Source organism: Coturnix japonica, chromosome Z (genome assembly GCF_054131305.1).
Source record: "Coturnix japonica strain WE chromosome Z, WE-NBRP24, whole genome shotgun sequence".
Classification (NCBI taxonomy): Eukaryota; Metazoa; Chordata; class Aves; order Galliformes; family Phasianidae; genus Coturnix; species Coturnix japonica.
Genome location: NC_140702.1, coordinates 43,444,452 through 43,457,653, shown reverse-complemented (window position 1 = coordinate 43,457,653; position 13,202 = coordinate 43,444,452). Strand labels below are relative to the sequence as shown.

The following is a 13,202-nucleotide window of genomic DNA, read 5'->3' as shown; positions in this document are numbered from 1 at the left end:
AAATGCTAAATAGGCATCTAAGTCAGGGATAGTTTTTACCTCCTATACAAACATGTCTTGGGTCCAATAAAATTGTTTTTCTCCCTGTTGACAGACATTATTTGTACTTAGACATTAGTGCATGTAATACAAACCGTGAATTTTTAAACTTTAATTTATAGAACATTCTTAATTAATAACTCTGTGTGTATTTAAGTTTTCAAATGCAAGATATCATCCACCTTGTGACTGATTAACCTTAAAACTGAACTACATGTTTAAGAAGAAGATTGAACCCTGACTGAATTTTATTTTCATTTACTCTCCTGAATTTAGTGAAGCTGCTGCTGATTCATATATATGAAAATAATCATAGCCAAGGGCTTTGATGTCACCACAGAAAAAAAAAAATTCTGATGGGAAGGTTTGGAGCATTCTTTCTTCTTTTTCACTAGCTATTTTGTTTAAGTCATTATAAGCATATACTATGTTCAGAAGGCATAGAATCCCTTCCTGAACAGAGTCTTCTAGATAAATTAGATTCTGGTGGAGGATGAGATTTCTAGATTTCTGAGAGTGAATGTTTTCTCTGAGCAGCCTCTCTCTCGTCTTGGTATGGATTTTAGGTGAAAGTGGTACATAATTTGCAGGATTTCCATAGGATCATAGAATCACCAAGGCTGGAAAAGACCTCTAAGATTATCCATTTCAACCACCAGTATTTCCTCTCTAAACCGCGTCTCTTACTAAAATGCAATTTTGTTGCTTTTTCTCTTCGTATGTTTTTAGACACTTTTTTTTTTTTTTTTTTTTCTGGTAAAATGATGAAGTATTTATTTGTATTCTTTTATTAATACCATTGCGCACACTTCGCAAATCATTTTTATACTTGGCTGTTTTGCAAATGATTGCATGATTGCTATGTTCTAACTTAAAGGAAGGTCAACAGGCTTCCCTTATGTGAGGAATAAAATACTTCAGTTTGGAAAGAGCCCTCAGATATCATCTAGTCCAACTACCTGGTTGGGCTAGCCAGAAGTTAAAGCATATTACTGAGAGTATTATCCAAGTCAGGGACCCCCAGCACAAGAAGGACATGGAGTTGTTTGGAGTGGGTCCAGGGAAGATCACAAGGATGGATGATTACAGGGATTGAGAAACTTTCCTTTGAAGAAAGGTTGAAAGCCTGGAGAAGAGAAGGCTCTGAAAAGACCTCACTGCAGCATTCCAGTCCTTCAGGAGAGCTTATAAACGAGGAGATGACTTTTTCCACAGGCAGATAGTGATGAGTAAAGAGGAAATCATTTTAAACTAAAAGAGGGGGATATTCAGGTTAGGTGTGAGGAGGAAATTCTCTACTCAGAGGGTGGTGAGTCCCTGGCATAGGCTGCCCAGAGAAGCTGTGGATGCTCCATACCTGGAGGTGTTCAAAGCCAGGTTGGATGGGGCCCTGGGCAGCCTGAACTGGTGGGTGGCAGTCCTTCCAATGGCAGGGTGGTTGGAATGGGTTGATCTTTAAGGTATCACCCAACCCAAATTATCCTGTGATTCTATGACTGAGGGTGTTACCCAGTTCTTCTTGAATGCTGGCAAGCACAGGACGTCAGTCATCTCGCTAGGAAGCCTGTTCTGTTGTTAGATCTCCTTTGTGGTAAAGAATGCCCAGTGTGACACTCCTCTGGTGCAGTTCTGCATCATACCCATCCTGTCAATATTTCTCAGGAGCAGATCCCAGCTTTCCCTCCTCAGAGAGCTGCAGAGAGCAGTGAGATTGCCTCTTGGCATCCTCTTCTTCAGACTGACCCAAGTTCACTCCGCCTCCCCTCACTGGACATACCTTCTTGCCCTGGTACCAGCTTTGGTGTCCTTGTCTGGAGGTTTTACAGGATCTTAACATCCTTTTTATTTTGTGAGTAACAGAACTGTGCCCAATATTAAAGGTGAGGCTGCACCAACATTGATAAAGCAGGTGACTGGCTGGCTGTGCTATATCTAATGCACCCCAAAATGCGGTTGGCTGCCAAGGCACGCTGCTGGCTCTCACTGAGCCTGCTGTCATGAATACTCCCTGATCATTTTGCTCAGCTGCTTTCCAACCACACATCTCTCAGTCTGTGCCTGTGTCTGGCACTGCTCCACCCCACGTGAATTTTCCTTCCTTGAAATTCACACCATTGCTGATTACCCAGTATTGTGGTCTATCTACATCTATCTGCAAGGCTTCTTATCCTGTCAGCATGTCAACAGGCACCTCCCAGTTTAGTATCACCGGCAGAATTGCTGAGGATGCACTTCACATCTCCATTCGGATCATTAGAAAAGATAATGAACCTGTCCTAAAACTCAGCCCTGGGGAACACTGCTAGTGCCTGTCAGCCAGCCAGATACAGCCACTACAACCCTTTGAGGTCTACTGTTAGGACAGTTCACCCCACAGCATAACTTGAACCTGTTTGTGTCACAGTCAGAAAATTTGTCCAGGAGGGGGCTGTGAGAGACAGTATTTAAGGTCTTACTGGAATCCAAAAGGATTATGTCCACTGCTTTCCCTTCATCCACCAAATGGATGACCTTATTTTAGAAGGAGGTGAAATTTCTAAGGCTCAGCTTGCCTTGACAGCAGGAAAGGAATGGCACAAAGGTGCATCAGTGTCAGATGAGACCATGTTGACTAGGCCTAGTAAGTTTTTCTTTTAATGCTCTTCAGTATGTTCCAGGATAGTGTTCTCCATAACTTTTTTCAGAACTGAGCTTTGACTAGTAGAATAGTAGTTCTCCAGTTCTTCTCTCAAGTAGCTTAATATAATGTTGTCTGGCTTTCAGTTAGCAGGGATATCCCCAGACTCCCAAGACTTTCAGTAAGTTGTTGAGAAGGGGCCAGCTATCTCTTTCAGCACTCTCAGATACAGAACAGCTTTGATTGGAAGGAACCTCAAGGGTGGTTGAGTGTTCCAACTGCACTACCAGAGACAGGGTTACCAAATGCTAAATCAGATTGCCCAGGGCCCCATCCAACCTGGCCTTAAATACCTCCAGGGATGGGACATCCACAGCCTCTTTAGGCAACTTGTTCCATCACCTCAGCACTCTCTCAGTAAAAAAACTTCCCCCTCATCATCTAATCAAATCTCCCTTTCTTTCATTTGAAACCATTTCCCCTTGTTCTGTCATTGTCTACCTGTGTAAATAGTTGGTTGCCTCATGTTTATAAGTTACTATGTTTATAATCATAGTATCATAGTCTCGTGTGGGTTGGAAGGGACCTTAGAGATCATCGAGTCCAACCCCCAGGATTCGAGCCTCCTGTGTAGCAGAGCGGCACTTCTACCACTTGCGCCACAGGGAGGGATTCAAACCTGGGCCACTGGTGTTGCAATGCGGCATTTCTACCACTGTGCCACCGGGCACCATCTGTCCTAGTCGTCTTACAGGCACTGAACTGATATAGCTGTTCCCTTGTAATTTTGTTTACCACGTATGAGCAGTCACTGCTCCCCTAGTATTGTCCTCCGTCTCTAAAATCCAAGCAGCCCGTGATCTGCTGTTACAGTTAAATACTGGGGTGAAAAGCATTAAGTGCCTTTGCCATTTCTTCCTTCTTTCTTTTTAGGTGACATCTGCTTCAAGTATCTGTCTAGTGTTTTGACCTTCTGTTGCTCTTGATATACTTGAAGAAGCTTTGTTTGTTGTCTGACACAATGCTGGCTTGTGTCAACTTAAGCTGAGCTTTAGCTTTACTTGTTTTCTCCCTGCAGATGTGAATCACAGCTCTTTAGTCAGGTGATTTTCTTGCTTCTCGAATATGAGCTGCAGAGATTACAGCCACTGTAAAAAGAGTAGCTATTTTTTATTATTTTTTCTTAACTTATGTGTTAGTTTTCAAAGCTGTTAGGGTTTGGCCCCACTGGCCTGTACTTTTGATTCCCAGGAAGTTGTTTGTCACTTTAGCAAGAAAGAGTATTTCTGTGCCTTGTTATTCTTCAAAGAAAACAGTGACTTTTAGTATCTGGCTTACTGGAAGCTGTGTATTAATCAAAGTTAGCACGTTAAAGAGAAGCAAGCTTTTTTCTGAATCGGTTGGAAACGAAAACTCATAATTCATTAATTATTATTTTTTTTAAATTTAACACTGTTCTGAACATTAAATAATTCATAAGGTAGCTAGGAGTAGATTATCATTGCCATCTGCCCTATTCTTCTAGTCAACAGAGGTCATTTGTTTTCTTATTATAACAAATTGCAGGTTAAACAGCTTTGTCATGTATTTCAGTTTTCATTAACACTCTCTGAAAAATACATGAGCCTACTCATTCCTCTTCATTTAAATAACTTCCACTACTGATAACTTCTAAAACAGTCCTCAAGGTGTTAGGTCATCTGATGGTCCTTTGTGCTTTCTTGTTTGGAAATCTTCCTTCATTGCACATGGAACTTAGGAATGTGGGATATTTTCCCAGGCATCCTCCTATTAGCCAATGTCTTTACATACCTGGTGAGTCACATAGAGAGCATCTTGTTCTAAATGGGACCTGAGAGCTTTCCTTCACAGAAGGGAAATGACATAAACTGGGTTTGAATTCTGTTTTTTGGTCTTACGTTCCATTCTTCTATACCTAGAGCATTTGTCAGTGTAAGTTCAAGTTGTCTGGCTAACATGGCCTTTAGAAAAGTATCGTGCCTGCTCTGTAGTTCTCAATGAAGTAACTGAGCAAGGAGGTTGTTGGAGGTCTGCCTTAACTTTTCTGCATTAAGCTTTTTGGAAGGAACATAACTTGAACAGAATAGGAAAAGAATAACATTTGCAGCGATGAGCTAGTGTGCATATAACCAAACACAAAGTTCAGTGCAACACTTAAAAATTTGTGTATGGTTTAAACATAATTCAATTAGAAGTTTCATTTTGAGAGGATATTGGCATTGCCATTTCATTATGGTTTTATTTTTCTGTAGTTCCTCTTCTGTCCAGTTTTGTGAGTCGAATGTTCCTGAAGTAATTCACTGTAACTGGATGAATTCTAAAAGTTTGCACTGCAATTGGAATTCTTATTCTATATAAAATGTTGGGTTTTTTTTAATTTTTTTTTTTTTGGTCTTTTTAAAATTACTCAATTTAAAAATGTATTTGGTCAGCATTGAGAATATTACTAAGGCAAATTCTGTACTACATTAAAAGAAAATGATCTCCAAAATTACATCTATTTTACAGTGAGAGAAGGGTGAAAAGAATTGCTAGTTTTTGACACGTATGGTAAATTTAGTCAGGCGTAAATATTATTTCTCCATTAAAGAAAAGGACATCTCTTGTGTCATATTTTATTTTGTGTTGTGTGAAAGGGTGAAAGATAACAGGTAGCTGTTCTTGCCGCTGTGACAATTACTGTGTAATGTAGATCCTGAAAAAGATCTCTGAATAGGTCATGACTACTTATGATCACTTTAATTAATTTTTAAGGAGCTAATTGTGACTGGGAGTTAATTTCCAACTAATCATGCACTTCGGTCCCCTTCTAGTAAAGCAAGGGATAAAGACTGGCAGTACTGTGACTAGGAATAATGCAACTAATGTGGAAACAGGAGCTGCAAGTAAAATGAGTTACTTCTGAATGCAAGTTACTTCTGAATAGATGGCTGGGACCTTTTTTTCTTGGGGTCAGACTTAACACTGACTGCCACACAGTGAAAATCTAGAATGCAGTATTATGTTTTCAGTGTAGTAGTGTTGCCCATTTCAGAGAGTGCTATGTCTTGAGTTCTGGTTGCTACACTGTTAACTTTGAAAAAAATAATCCTGACCTTCTGTCACAGCTTAAATAAAAACAAAACACTCCAAACTATAAGAAAGTAACTGCATGAAGCAGAGTATTTTAAAATATTTTTAAAGTAACTTCCTGCATTTTTCAAGTTTTCCATCTGTAGGAACTATTTTCCTTCCTTCAGGGGAGGGAAAATAAATGGAATAATATCAGGATCTAAAGGCTTTATGGTTTTATTGCTGCACTGCAATTATACTAATAAACACCTCTGTCCGTGACCTTGGAATTTATAGTGTGGTGAGAAAGATTTATTGACATGAAGTTTGGAAGAAAAATGGGATTATTATATAATTACAGGTTGTGGTTATTAAGTGTATGTACCTGCATAACACTTATCCCTGTTATTTCAAGACCTTCAACAATTTTTCAGCTTTCATAGAAGAGCACAGAAAGGCTTCTTAAAATCCAGCTCCTAGGAGATCTCTGTTATTTTATTGTCTCAACTACAAAGTAACTTTGCTACCTTGGGATGTACAGAGGAAATCAATAGATCTTTAAAACAGTACTTGATACATTTTTGTGTGTGTGTGTGCTCTAAACCCAATTTTTGCAATTCATTTTTATATCAATATGCATTACTTTCTGCTCCACAGGTTCTTGGCATACAAGTCCTTTATACGTGTGTGGATTTGCTTCTTGTTGCCATTTAGCCAGGCTTTCTCTTGGATTCTTTTACTTTTTCACCTTAGTCAGATCTGTCTTTCTGTTTTTGAGAAGATATTTGTGTAAATTTCTTGTCTATCTCCTTCTAAAACCATAACTAACTCAGATTGGTTTATAGAATGTATTTGTGAAAAACCTAATAAGTTGGTCAAAGCTGTCACATGAACCTTATGAATGTCTTAGTTAAACAGTTTTTAAAACTTTCCAGCTAAAGTTAAGCCCACCTTATTAATTTTATTTTATTTTTTTGTCTGTAGACTATAAAATAAGTAGTTATGCGATTTAAAACTGAGAACTTTCAGTTTCTCAATTACAGTGTAAGTTCCAGTGTTTTCCAAGTTAGTTAGTTGCTTTGATATGTGAGTAAATTTGATTTTTTTCCCCAAATATTGTACTGTTTTGATGTCATTTTGTCTTATTTATGAAATATATTGAAAGTGAAGAATGTGACTAGTGACTCAATTTAATAGTTGCAGTGATTTATTGCTGTCAATGTTAGCCATGTCTGCTTCAGGATCTATGAACACCATACTCAGAAAAACGTATTCCTCATTTACAGTTTATGTTCTGTTGGCACTTAGTATGACACAAAGCATATCCAGAGGGAAGGGAGATGCCCAATCAATATGCCTTTATAGCACTTTGATCTTCTTGTTGAATACTGGGATGTAATATATCTTTCATGCTTTCTCAACAGAACCATTTAGGAGATGCCCTTTGTGCTAGTTTCCACTTCACTCTATCTGTTCTTTCTGTGGAGAGGACCACTGTCCAATTTTTAATGAAGGAGTGACCTTTTAGTATGAAAGGATGTATTCATAAATTCATTCTTATTTTGTTGATGTTTAAATAGTAAGAGGGATAATGTGAATCACAAAAGTATGTTTTCATCCTGCAGGTTGTTCATTGGTATGATGTGGTTAGTTTATTATTGAAATTAAATATGCATATACTAAGCAGCATTTGGAGCCGTTTGTTAGAACACATATACTCCAATGCTAATATGCAGCATGGTCAGAACTCTTCTACTGAAAGAGAATGCAGTGTTTGAATGTAAACTGATAAATCTGCCTAAGCCCACCTTAATGTTTGGGGTTTTTTTTGTATTTTTAAGTCAGTCCATAATCTAAAGAGAAAGGAAAATTCTTGCTGATGCAGTATTACAATTTCAGCTAATGTAAATTGGTTTACTTGTTATCTATAAGTGCCTAGTGTGATGGCCCTCACTAATACGTCACTATACAGTGGAACTGGTAGCAACTTCTTGTAGGAGGAAAAGTAAAATTGTTTTTTAGAGGCAACAACCTGTGTGTTGAGCTTATGAGGGAAAGTATGATTTTTCACTCAGAACTAAACATTAAGTTCTGTTCATGTGATTGTAGTTATTTAAATTGTAGGGAATATTCCTTTGCCATTGATGATCATTTTGTTGACGTTGTTTCTTCTTGCTCCTGGATTATCTAAAGTGGCTGCTGATTTAGAAATATTGCAGCCAGATTCAGTGGTGCAGATCCAGTGGAGTAATCTTTTTTGAGGACTTAAAATATTCTGTTTCAGGACTTAGAAACGTCACTGATAACAGAAGACTTATTAAAACTGGTAGGACTTAATCAGAGATGGATGGATTTAGACAAGTTCAGGTAAAGTTCAAGAGGTTGATGGAGTATGTTGTCTCACCATAGGTATCCAACAAGATATTTCTGTATATGTACTTTTAATACAGTAGGATTTTTAGAACAATTATAAAGAATAAAGGGCAATTAATTGCACCCCTATATCCTAAACTGTGTGGAAATGCGCCCAATCAGGTAATGCTGCAGTTACTTGTGTATAGCAGTGTGCAGTGTTGGAGGAGGTGCGTGACAGTTGCAAATGTGAAGTCATTGTAAAGTCACATATGAGGATACTTGACTTATGTACAGGATCACAGGATCATGAGGGTAAGATATGGGGTGCCCTCTTTTACAGAATCAAATAGCTGCGATCTCTTACATTGTAGGACTGATGAGATTTATGTTCTATCAGGGTAAAAAGTGTAACAATAGAACATGTAGTACATGCACTTGATTCTGCTAAAGCACAGATAAGTTGCTGCTGCTGCAGGGATGGATCTAACAATGGAAAACCGCTGCCTTCTTAAAGAAAACAAAAAAGCACATCCAGCTTTCAGAATGTTAAAAAAATAAAAATAAAAAAGAAGAAGAAATAAAAAGTTGTACAAGGGAATCAGTTGCGAGTAAGGAGGCAGCACGTCAGAGGTGAATGAGAAATGAATGATCATAGTCATATCACCAAACAAGTAATTCCAAAAATTTATAGCCACCTAACATCCATTAAAAAAAAAATTTAAAAAATCCCTATAAACTTTGATTGATTAAGCCCAAGCTTTTCTAAAGGTGTCTTTGATTAGGTTGTGTTGAGTTGCTGTAATCTTTCTCTGCAGCTTTCTACTGATAATGACATAATTCACTTAGCTCAGAAGACAAAATGAACATGTAAATTGTCTTGTGCATAAATTTTGTTTTGCATATTAGCATTCTCCATTGTTTATAAGTGGAGTTTCATTGTTATCTTTGATTGGATTAGGATATGTCTGGCTGGCCGAGTGAATCTTGATATTCAAAAGATTGTCCCTCATTTAATGTGGTTTTCCAACTTAGATTTTTTTCCAAATGCATTACTGTACCAGGTCCTAACACATTTTAACACTGATGCTTTTGCTTGCTAGTGTGAACAACCCATGAATATCTGACTTACTTAGTCCCTTCCAGTTGGTACCATTCTGGGATTCTATGTCTGGCCATTTTGTCTTCTGCAATTACGTTCTATAAAAACTTTGAAGTTTTATTTAGTTTCAGTCACTTCCAAACTGAGTAACTTTTGAGCATACTGTGTCTATTCTAGAAGAAATGTCATTAGGTGAAATTATTCAGGAATAGCTGCAGTGTTTAAATTAATAAGCTTTTTAAATTCATGATAACTTTAATGCATATACAGCTCACTGACTTCAAAAAATATTTTCAGTCATGCTGTGCTAAACATTTTGAGCTAACGCAACTGAAAAATGATCAGAAAAGATACTCTCTTGAGAAATAGTAGTCTGCATTCTAGCACAGAAATATTTGCCCTTATAGTTTGAGATACTGTATCCACCCTGAGCTATTGCAGGTACAATGCTTTTGGTAGCTTAGCCCGCTCAGGTGCCTGAGCTGTGCTTTGGTTAATGAGTGGACTGTTGTCAAGACATACCTAGGTAATGACATTGCATTTCAGAATGTGAACAACTACAGTTTCAAATAACTTGTGTGAAAAATCTCTTGCAAAATGAAAAAGTATAGATTCTTACATCTGGTCCATTGAATGATCTTCATGAATGATTCTTTTTAAATCAAAATATTTCTGAGTATTCTAAATTGTGCACTGTCAGTGTATTTGAAGTACTTTTTGAGCTGCTTGCATGATTGTTTTTTTCTAGATTTTTTGAGATGACTGCTTGGCTTTTCATGATAAGGAGAAGCTTTCTGCTGTTAGCTTAGTTCATGTTCTGATCCTACAGGATTTACTTATGTAGAACAATCACAGTCGATCCAATACTATATCAGAAATGTGAAAATATGTCTGAAAGTATCTCTTAATTCACCAGTGTTTTGTTAGCTATCTGTTAAAATTATTGCGCTTACTCATGCTACTCTTCTGCTGGGTAGCCTCACCTCTGTTACCTTGTGATATGGGATTCTTTCAAAGTCAAGTAATGTTGCACGTTGTTAGGTGTCAGCTGCTTAGCCACTTCCATGCTACCAAAATGTCATTCTCAGAATGCCAACGTGTAAAAAGATAGCTGCTGTCAGACTGAAAGTTCAACAGCAAAGAAGGTAAAAAAAAAAAACAAAACCAAAAATTACCAAAACAACACTGCTTTTTCTGCAAAGCAGCCATAGCTCATTCAAATATCTTTTTGAATGCACAGATGTTCCTTTTGGTATAGGAATTTAAAGAGCATGTGAAAGCATTTGTTATTCATTTGTTATTGAAGGGAAGTCATGGGTGGTCAGCCTCAGGTTAGTTTTTTACAAGAGCAGAGCAGCCTTGTGGAGTTCTTTTCAAACCATTTTAAGACACTAATGCAACTACTCTCAAACATGCTGTCAATAGATAGAATATGTTGGTATTACAGAGTTAGGTTTTCTGTTGTATGCCACGCTTGTAAAAATCTGCATGGCCATCCAGAATGATGTGTTTCATTCCGTGGTGCCTCAAGTGCCTGGAATGTGTGTAGTCCTTTGTGTCTTTGTCACCACTGCTGAAACACACCACCCACTGCCTAACATCCACTGTTCAGTGAATGTCAGTGGATGCCATTTTGTCTGCATGGAGGAATTCAATTCCACCCCTTTGCTTCATTCTATATCAGATGCCATATTGTTGAACTTCCCCTTTGCTGCTATCTGTTACACAGCAGCAATGTGAAATGGAATATTACCTGGAAGGTTTAGCTTCTACTGCTGTACCACCACCATCTACCTCTGACATTGTGGGCCAATGTAATAAAATAAGAAGCGTTACTTTCAGAGCAACCTTTGAATTAATATAATTTGTTTTGTGTGGCAATTATACACACTGAAAAAGCATTTGACATTGAGCACTGATGTAAGTTTTGTTACGTTGGTTCACTTTATGGTTGGGCTTTCCGGAGATCCAAGATTTCTCTAGCTTATCTATATGCTTTGAGGAGAAAAACCTACCCTGAAGATTTTGTTTGCCAATAAGCATTGAATTTGCAAGAATGATCAAAAGCACACTGATATCCACTGTACTAGGAAGATCCACTAGAGATTTTGAATAGACTGTTTGCACATAAAATTTGCCCAGAGTACTTTTTTAGTGTTAGCCAAAGGAATAGTGGAGAATGCAATGCCTGTGGCCAACAAAACATAGACATATTAAGATAGTTCTCATTTTTGTTCTTGAAAGGGATATTGTTCTCCTAAAGTCATAACTATGTAATAGCATTTGCTTTTATTGTGTGAAAAAAAAAAAAAAAAAAAAAAAAAGCAGATATTCCTAAGGATGTCTTCTTATCCGATACAGAGTAGTAAGACATGCTGATAAAGAAAATAAGATATAGATGACAAAAGGTATGATATACTAACTAGAACTGTGACTGTTTGTATTACTAGAATATGTAAAGAAAAATGATACATTGGAAGAAGGACCCTTAAAACATCTATTTTAAGTCTGTAATGTATGTGTCGTGAGTGACTGTACAAAGCCAAATTTGACTAGGTTAAACTTTCTCTTAAAGGCTGGCATGTTGATCCGTTGCTGCTCAGTAATGTTTGGACCTCTCAGGCTAGAAATTTTTGTATGCTTCCATCTTTTATTCTGACTTTTATCTCAAGTTACTACTTACTCTGACCTCTTGGGAAGTTCTTGCAGATGGAAATAGAGAGTTCTCATTGTACTTCCATCTGGTTGTTCTTTTTTCTCTGCTCTTGCCTTTCAGTAGCACTGCTAGCTGAACTGTCCAAGATCTCTCTGTCTTTCCTCATAAGGGAAAAGCTCCAGTCCCTTCATCTTTGTGGCTCTTCATTGGACTTCCTCCAGAAACTTCATCTCTCTTTTGTACTGAGGAGCCCAGAACTCCAGGTATGACCTCACCAGTGCTGAGAAGAGAGGATCACCTTGGGTGCCGTAAGCCTTCTCAGCAGTAACATGCTGATTCATGCTTAACTTGGTGGCCCTCAGTCTGTCCTCCAGGACAGTTCAGCTTCTTTTGGCACCTTGCTGAACTTCATTATATTTATGTCAACCCATTTCTCCAGCATATCAACGTCCCTCTGCATGACAACATGAAACATTGATGTTATCAGTTGCTCGTCTCATTCTTGTGTCATCTACAGAGTAGCTGAAGGTGCATTCCACACTGTCTTCCATGTAATTATTCATGAAGATACTAAACGTGACTGGACTCAGTGTTAATCTGTGGGGTACACTGCTAATTCCTGTCCTTCATAATCATACCAGTGATCATCATACTCTGGACCCAGATGTTCAGTGAGTTTTTGACCCAGCTCACTGTCTGTTTGTCCAATCCATACTGTGTCAGTTTGTTTACTGTTTATCACTGATCTGCAAAAAGCAACAAAACAACTGAAAGCAGACACATAAAATCACAGGCAGAAAAAAAACCAAAAACAGTTGTACTCAAACTTGGCATAGCAGTCAGTTTTCTGATCAGCTCCCTTGTTTCTGTACATTGTGATAGAAAGATATGTCCTGTAGGTGACAAATCTCTTCCTTGATAGAAGGATTCTTTTACTCCCCTGTAGTTTCATTTCTGGATCAGCCATTTAAATAAGCATTTTGGAATTCAAGAAATCAGAATGCTGTACAGTCATGATGCATGCTGTTAAATGTTTTCTGTAACCAAGTGCAAATGGAAAAAGTGAGAGGAGAAATATTTAGTTTTTCAGAGTTCTTTTATTAAAATTATTTGCGGAAATGCCAGCTCCACTCCAAGAGATTTTTTTTTTCACTGCTACCAGTTTCTTGCTATTCTCATCAACAAGTGTTTTTGCACTCTCTGTTTATGGAGAAAAAGAATCTCAAATCTGAAATACCTCCAGATTTATCTCCCTCTAAGGATTCTGGTGAAAACTCGACTGATACATGAGATTTTGTTGGACTGTAGAGGAAACACAGTAATATCTGAATGAGCACCTGAATACCTAAACATCTGAGCTATCA

The 13,202-nt window shown here is 37.8% G+C and overlaps 1 protein-coding gene across 21 annotated transcripts in view; it reads left to right on the top strand.

Annotated features, from left to right (window-relative positions):
• Positions 1 to 13,202, top strand: part of CCDC171 (coiled-coil domain containing 171) — a 153,208-nt gene that overhangs the window by 78,819 nt on the left and 61,187 nt on the right. Inside the window, exon 21 of one of the 21 annotated variants that reach the window (XR_001552018.3) lies at positions 11,962 to 12,101. The exons of the other annotated variants lie outside the window; for them this stretch is intronic. The gene's annotated coding sequence lies outside the window, so the exon portion shown is untranslated. The remainder of the gene's footprint in view (positions 1 to 11,961; positions 12,102 to 13,202) is intronic. 21 annotated transcript variants of the gene reach the window in all.